The sequence below is a fragment of the Leopardus geoffroyi genome, chromosome B3 (genome assembly GCF_018350155.1).
Source record: "Leopardus geoffroyi isolate Oge1 chromosome B3, O.geoffroyi_Oge1_pat1.0, whole genome shotgun sequence".
In the NCBI taxonomy this organism is placed as follows: Eukaryota; Metazoa; Chordata; class Mammalia; order Carnivora; family Felidae; genus Leopardus; species Leopardus geoffroyi.
Genome location: NC_059337.1, coordinates 88,584,063 through 88,591,424, shown reverse-complemented (window position 1 = coordinate 88,591,424; position 7,362 = coordinate 88,584,063). Strand labels below are relative to the sequence as shown.

At 41.0% G+C, this 7,362-nt stretch overlaps 1 pseudogene; it reads left to right on the top strand.

Annotated features, from left to right (window-relative positions):
* Positions 1-581: 581 nt before the first annotated feature.
* Positions 582-5,771, top strand: LOC123583716 (annotated as a pseudogene).
* Positions 5,772-7,362: the final 1,591 nt, after the last annotated feature.

The window sequence follows — 7,362 nt, the reverse complement described above, 5'->3', positions numbered from 1 at the left end:
AATTACAATATGTCTTGGTGTAGGTCTGCTTTTGTTGATTTTTATGGGAGTTCTCTGTGCCTCCTGGATCTGGATATCTGTGTCCTTCCTCAGATTAGGGAAGTTTTCAGCTATTATTTCTTCAAATAAATTTTCTGCCCCCCTTTCTCTCTCTTCTTCTGGGATACTTATACAAATGTTACTATGTTTGATGGAGTCATTGAGTTCCCTAAGTCTATTCTCGTTTTGTGTAATTCTTTTTTCTCTCTTTTGGCCAGCTTGATTAGTAAACATTATTCTTTCTTCTAGGTTACTAATTCATTCTTATGCTTCTTGCATCCTGCTATTCGTTCTGTCAAGTGTGTTTCTCATTTCATTCATTGAGTCCTTTGTCTCTGCTACGTTACTCCTTATCTCTGTGTAAGTCTCACTTATGTCTTCTAGTCTTTTCTCAAGTCAAGTGAGTAACCTTATGATAATTGCTTTAAGTTCTCTCTCAGGCATGTTACTTATATCTGTTTCTCTTAGATCTCTGGCTGTGGTGTTATCCTGTCCTTTCATTTGTGATAAATTTCTCTGTCTCCTCATTTTGTCTGCCTCTTTGTCTGTTTCTCTGTGTTAAGAAAGTTAGCTATAACATTGTCTTTGGGCTGAGCCATTGTGGACATTTTAAGGGAAGCTGACCTACATGCCCCCACACCATCTCCTGGAAGCCTGAGCCAGCTGTATAGCTTTCTCCCTTTGTCTCATAACCATGTCCACCAATATAAATGCTAATTCACCAGCTGCTTGCCTTAACAGGTTCAAGAACAGGAGAAAGACAGTACAGAAATGAGGTGGCACTGAATAGAAGTTAATGAGGAGCTGAGGAAAGCTAAGGATGACCAGATGCTGAAAAGGAGAAATGTAAGCTCATTTCCTGATGGTGCTACTTCTCTACTGCAAGAGAACTGGAACAACCAAGGCACTGTAAGTTGGTCTGTTGATGACATTGTCCAAGGCATAAATAGCAATTCATTTGGAAAGCTAGCTCCAGGCTACTAACGCTGATAGGAAACTGCTTTCCAGGGAAACACAGCCTCCCATAGACAACATAATCTGGGCTGGTTTTGATTCCAAAATTTGTATACTTCTTGGGTAGAACTGATTGTAGTCCTATTCAGTTTTAGTTTGCTTGGGCCCTCACTAACATTGTTTCCAGAACATCAGAACAGACCAAAATTGTGGTAGATGGAGGTGATACCCCAGCATTCATTTCTCTGTTGGCATCTTCCCATGCCCACATCAGTGAACAAGCTGTAGGGGTGCTAGGAAGCAATGCAGATGATGGTTCAGTTCCTCAAGACTTGTTTACCAAATATGGTACAGTTGACCTGCTGTTGGTTCTCCTTACAGTTTCTGATATGTAATCTTTAGAATGTGTTTATTGGGGCGCCTGGGTGGCGCAGTCGGTTAAGCGTCCGACTTCAGCCAGGTCACGATCTCGCGGTCCGGGAGTTCGAGCCCCACGTCAGGCTCTGGGCTGATGGCTCAGAGCCTGGAGCCTGTTTCCGATTCTGTGTCTCCCTCTCTCTCTGCCCCTCCCCCGTTCATGCTCTGTCTCTCTCTGTCCCAAAAATAAATAAACGTTGAAAAAAAAAAAAATTTAGAATGTGTTTATTTACATAACCTTCCTTGGACACTTTCAAACCTTTGTCACAACAAGAATCCTGAATGTCTGTTAGATGCTACTGAGCAGATTCTTCCTACCTTAGTTCATCTCCTAAATCATGATGATCCAGAAGTATTATTACATACTTGCTGGGCCATCTCCTATCTTACTGATGGTCCAAATGAATGGACTAAAATGGTCATGAAAATAGGAGTTGTGCTCCAACTTGTAAAGCTTCTAGGAGCTAGTGAATTGTTCATTGTGACCCCCGTGCTAAAAGCCACAGTAAATATTGTCACTGGGGCAGATGAACAGACTCAGGTTGTAATAGATGTAGGAGTATATGTTGTCCTTCCAAGCCTGCTAATGAACCTCAAAACTAATATTCAGAAGTAAGCTATGTGGACAGTGTCAAACATCATAGCTGGTCACCAAGACCAGATACAGCAAGTTGTGAATCATGGATTAGTACCATCCCTCACTGATTTTCTCTCTGAGACAGACTTTAAGACACAAAAGGATGCTGTATGGGTTGTGACCAACTATACAAGTGGAAGAACAGTTGAACAGACTGTATACATCATTCATTGTGGCATAATAGAACAATTGATGAATCTCTTTACTGCAAAAGATACAAAAATTACTCTGGTTATTACGGATGCATTTCAAACATCTTTTGGCGTGCTGAGAAGCTAAGTAAAACTGAGAAACTGAGTATAATGATTAAAGACTGTGGAGATTTGGACAAAATTGAAACTCTACAAAGCCATTAAAATGAGTCTGTATACAAAGCTTCATTAAACTTGATTGAGAGGTATTTCTTTGTAGAGGAAGAGGAAGATCAAAACGCTGTTCCAGAAACTAATTCTGAAGGCTATACAATCCAAGTTCAGGATGACACTCATGGTTCATGTGATCAAGCCCCAAGTTGGGCTCTGAGAAGAGGGCACCGAGTCTGCTTGGGATTCTTTCCCACTTTCTCGCTGCCCCTCCTCCCCTCACACTCTCTCTTTCTCAAAATAAAGTTTTTTAAAAAAATTTTAAGTTGTTTGTTGTGTACTATGTTTGGTATATCTTACTGTTTCTCTACTAAGAACTCTTTTAAATGTGTTTTGTTATTGTAGCACTTTTTACAATGAAACTATACTTGAACAGTTCCAAATTGTACATACTCTATGAAGCTTCTCCTCTAAATGGGTTTCTTACTTCTTTGTGGAATCCATATCTTGCAGTGTCCTGTAACTAAAGATTAAATTCCACCCTTTTCTAAGAAAGGAAAGGAAAGGAAAGAAAGAAAGAAAGAAAGAAAGAAAGAAAGAAAGAAAGGGAGAGAGAGAGAGAGAGAAAGAAAAAGGCAACTATGTCTTCTGCTCTTGAAAGCAGTGACTTTATGAAGAAGAGGTCCTGAAGTGCCTTGCAGGGCAATGTTCCCTGTTCACCAGAACCTGGCACTTCAGGAGAGTATCCTATGTGTGTTGCTTATGCCCTGATACTGTTTCTGAGTCACTTTTCCTTTCAGCGCAATTGTCTGCACTGACTCCCTGCCTTTTGTGAGTTCTCCTTGCTCTTTGTGGTGTTAGTGGGACCCAGCAGGCCAGCTCTGAGCAGGCATGCCTGCCAGGGAATTTAAGAACAGGGTGGTGGTGTTAGAAAATTTTTCATTGAGCCATTAGTTCCTATTCTGGATTCCCTGAAGTGCTAGGGCAGCTGGGGCCTACATGTCAGGTGGCCAGGGGCATGAGGCTAGGCGTGGTGCTTGTTGGTAGCTGATCATAGCTGGGCCCAGGGCATAACGGTGGCTGGGGGCAACCTGGCTGGGTGCTGTGTGGTGGTTAGGTGTGGCACAGCGTGCATGATGGCAGCAGCTATGCACCCAGCAGCTGGGTGGGCCACAAGCAAAATTTGGGCAAAATTTGCCCCAGCCCTGTACCTGAGCTAAAAGTATCTGTGCCACCCTGCCACCCAGAGGTTTTAAAGCCAAATATTATAAGAAATCGTTTTCCCCATGTGCACTCCATGGTGCAAGGGCCCAATTCTCTACCCTCTCCATGTGCAGTTTCCCCTCCTCCTACAGGCATCCTCCCTCTGCCTTTCTGACTTTCCTAAACTTTCAGATGCAGGTTCTTCTCTATATTTAGTTGCGGAGTTTGTTCTGTCAGCCTTCCAATCATTCTCTGGCTTATTGACTTGGATGTGGATGATATCTAGTTGAAAACATGGGAGGGCTAAGTTCAGGGTCCTCCTATTCCATTATCTTCCCAAGCTCTATTATAGTATATTTTTATATCTTGTTCATAGAATTAATAAGATTAAGGCTATGGAATAGTTCAGTACCTCCTATGACCTTACAATTTGTCAAGCATCTGGGCATGGCACACAGACCCTATGGTGACTGCACCCTCCAAACACTGTCCACTGCCTAGTGTTTACACCTTTGTGTAATCCCCTCCTCTTCAGTGTAGAAGAGACCTACGACTTGCTTTAACAAATAGAACACAGCGAAAGTGTGTTCTTTCCCATTTTATATTACATCATATAATATAAGTGTGTCACTCCCATTTTATATTACATCATATAATATTGCCTCTTAGCAGACTGAAGTGAGAGATTCTCCTTGCTGTCTTGATAAAGGAAGCAGGCATACCAAGGAAGCCATGTGTCAAGGAACTATGGAAGGCCTCCAGACAACAGCCAGTAAGAAGCCTGGGCCCTCAGTAATACATCCTTAAGGAAATGAATACCGCCAACTTGAATGAGTATGGAAGCAAATTCTTTCCCACTTGAATCTCCATGTAAGAATGCAGCCTCATTCTGAAGTCTGAGCTATTAACCATCACCACAATGAAGAGAATACAGATCAGGACAGAGAGTGCTGCATGGCAAAAGTGAGCAAGGGCCACAAGGACAGAGATGGATGGGATAATGCAGAGACAGACACAGGGCAACATCAACCAGCCCTTTCAGAGGCAAGAAGAAAGCAGGTACCAACATTTTGCAGAACAAAATGAATTAAACATTTTGCACAGTTTCAATGGGAAAAAAATCATTCTAAAAAATATCTCTAAGCAAAAAAGTTATATCATCAGGCAGAAGAGAGTAGGCAAAAATACCATGTAACACACAGAAGAGGATCAGAGTAGGGTCAGCTAAACTTGGCCAACAGAAGAAAATTCAAACCAGACCAGAATAAAAACTGTTTCTTTTACAAAGAGTTTTCACCGAAAAACTGGAAATTTCTATCAAAAGCCATTGTCCCACTTTGTACTTTGTGGCATTGAACTACATGAACTGTTATCCTTACAGACTGGGGAATCAGGCATTGTCCACAAATTCTTTTGTTGCTTATGAAAGTTCTGAATTAGAGATCTCATCATATTGTTATAGATAGGCAATTGGATTGATAAAAGCTTCAAGATCTTTTCAGTCAACATTCTGGTGATGAGAGTGGGTGAAACCTTTTACTCAAGTCTATTTTAACAAGGTGTATTTCTGCTCAAGTGGGTACACTTTATAAGACATTATATGATCCAAGAAGGTGAGCCAGAGTCAGCTATTAGTAATTCACTGGTAAACATAGTAAGTCTGGTATCAGAGGATCCAGGGTTATAGCCTAGAGAAAAACTGAAGATCAATAACCAGAGAAAATGGATGACTATGGGGAGTAAGTAGGTGAGAAGCAGACTCAAGTATGAACTAGGAATGGAGTCAACCTGCTTGCCTTTGCCCCAGAACTACCTGATCAGAGAACATCCAGCCAAGTTAGACATCCACACACAGCACCCTTGTCTCCTGTCCTTCCCTCAACAAATCAGAATTTCCAGGGATACCTTCCTTAGCTACCTCACCAATGCTGCTGGATATTTATCCCTAAAAATGTAGTACATGATATCCTTGGCAGGCCTACCCTGAAAACAAAGTAAGAGCTTCAAGCCTTCTCAGTGCATCCAGTTTACAACCACATTTCTTTGACAAAAGACAAACATTGCTGAGGCATTTAAGTACTTTCAATGACAGTGGATCCATCATCTTTCCAGACTGTCAAGCACTTATTGATTTCTGGGCCTATGCAGTATATGATAAAAGACTCCTCTTTCCACAGACAGTTTGCCTGATTGTGTTGGAACAGTTCTCAGCTGTTTAATGCTAGATGAGTAGTTGCATGTAACTGGTCAGGATTTCTGATTTGCCCTCTGGATGTGAAATGTTTGCTCAGGAGAAAATACATCTCAGAAATGTGGGTCAGAAGTTGTATACTGCCTCTAGGGTATCCTAACTACAATCATGCCAGCTAAACTATATCATATTCCAACAGAATCTATATGAGCCTCATGTTTGTCCTCTCCCTACTCCTGTCCAGCATCAATCCCTGCTCATTTTGGCCCCCAATTTGGTTTTGCTCCCAGGACTTGATCTGTTCTCATCCTACTATTTCATTTTTCATTCCTAACTCAGCTGTTCCCCTTATAATTGTGCATGATTCAATTCCTGCCCTGCCCATACTGCTTTACTAAAACTGCTCAGGTCAAAGGTCACTGATTACACCTTTATGCCAAATATAATAAAATTTTTTCTGTAGTTCTTAGTTTACTTGTTTGCAGACTGACACTAATGACACTTCCTCCTTCTTTAAACTCTATTTCCATTACATTGTTCCTCTCTTTTCTCCCCTTTTACTTCTTCTGCTTATCTTTCTCGTCTATGTATTCCTCTGATTATCAATTAAATGTCTTCCCAAGAGCTCCAACCTCAGTTCTCACCCCGTGACCCTTGGGGTTTGGCACCCATATCTATGACATCGGCTTACAGGATAACTCTAGTCCATATCTCTTACTTCAAAACATTCAGCTGAGTTGCCTAATAGACATTTCTTCCTGGATAACCAAAGAGAATCTCAACTTCCATATGCCAAAGTGTGAAATATCTAACTCTTTCCAAAAATCAGATCTCACTTCTATATCTTCACTGAATGATCCCATAAAGGACTCAAATATCCAAACCAAATACTTGAGAGTTTATCCCTTTCTTTCACTTACTTCATCAATCAGGCTCCAAGACCCAAGTGGTCTGTCTTCTTAATTATTCCTAAATCTATCCTTTCCCTTAATTTCTCAGCTACCTTAATTTAAGCTTTCATCTTCTTCCCCAGATTTTAGCAGTGGCCTCTCATAGACATCCTTGCCTCCAATATTACCTTCTTCAAATCCATTTTCCATTCCTGTACCAAAATAATCTTCCTAAAGTACAAATTTTAACAAGTTAATCCCTTGAATGAAATCCAAGCTTTCAGGAGGTGGTTGAAATTCCTTTGAACCCAAGACTCATAACTATTTACTCCTGCCTATTTTTCTCACTCCATCTCCTATAATTCCCCAAATACCCTCCTCTTTCCAGCTGTACAGACTATTTGTAAATCTTTGAATGTGTCTTTAAGCCTCTACCAAGAATGGGCTCCCCCATCCCACAACACTTTTTTTCCAGCTATTTCCTACTTATCTTCAAAACACTGCTCGGATGTCACCATTTCTGGAAAATCATTTCTAATTTACCCTTCCACTTCCAGATCTGATTTAGTTCCCTTTTCTGTGCTCCTGTATCAGAGCACTTAAGATTCTACCCTACTAGACTATGAGGTCCCTAAAAACAGGAACTTATTCATCAATCCACTCCTAGCGTTCAACATAACGTCTGGAATGGAACAGGCATTTTATAAATATATTTTCAAAAAGAAAGGG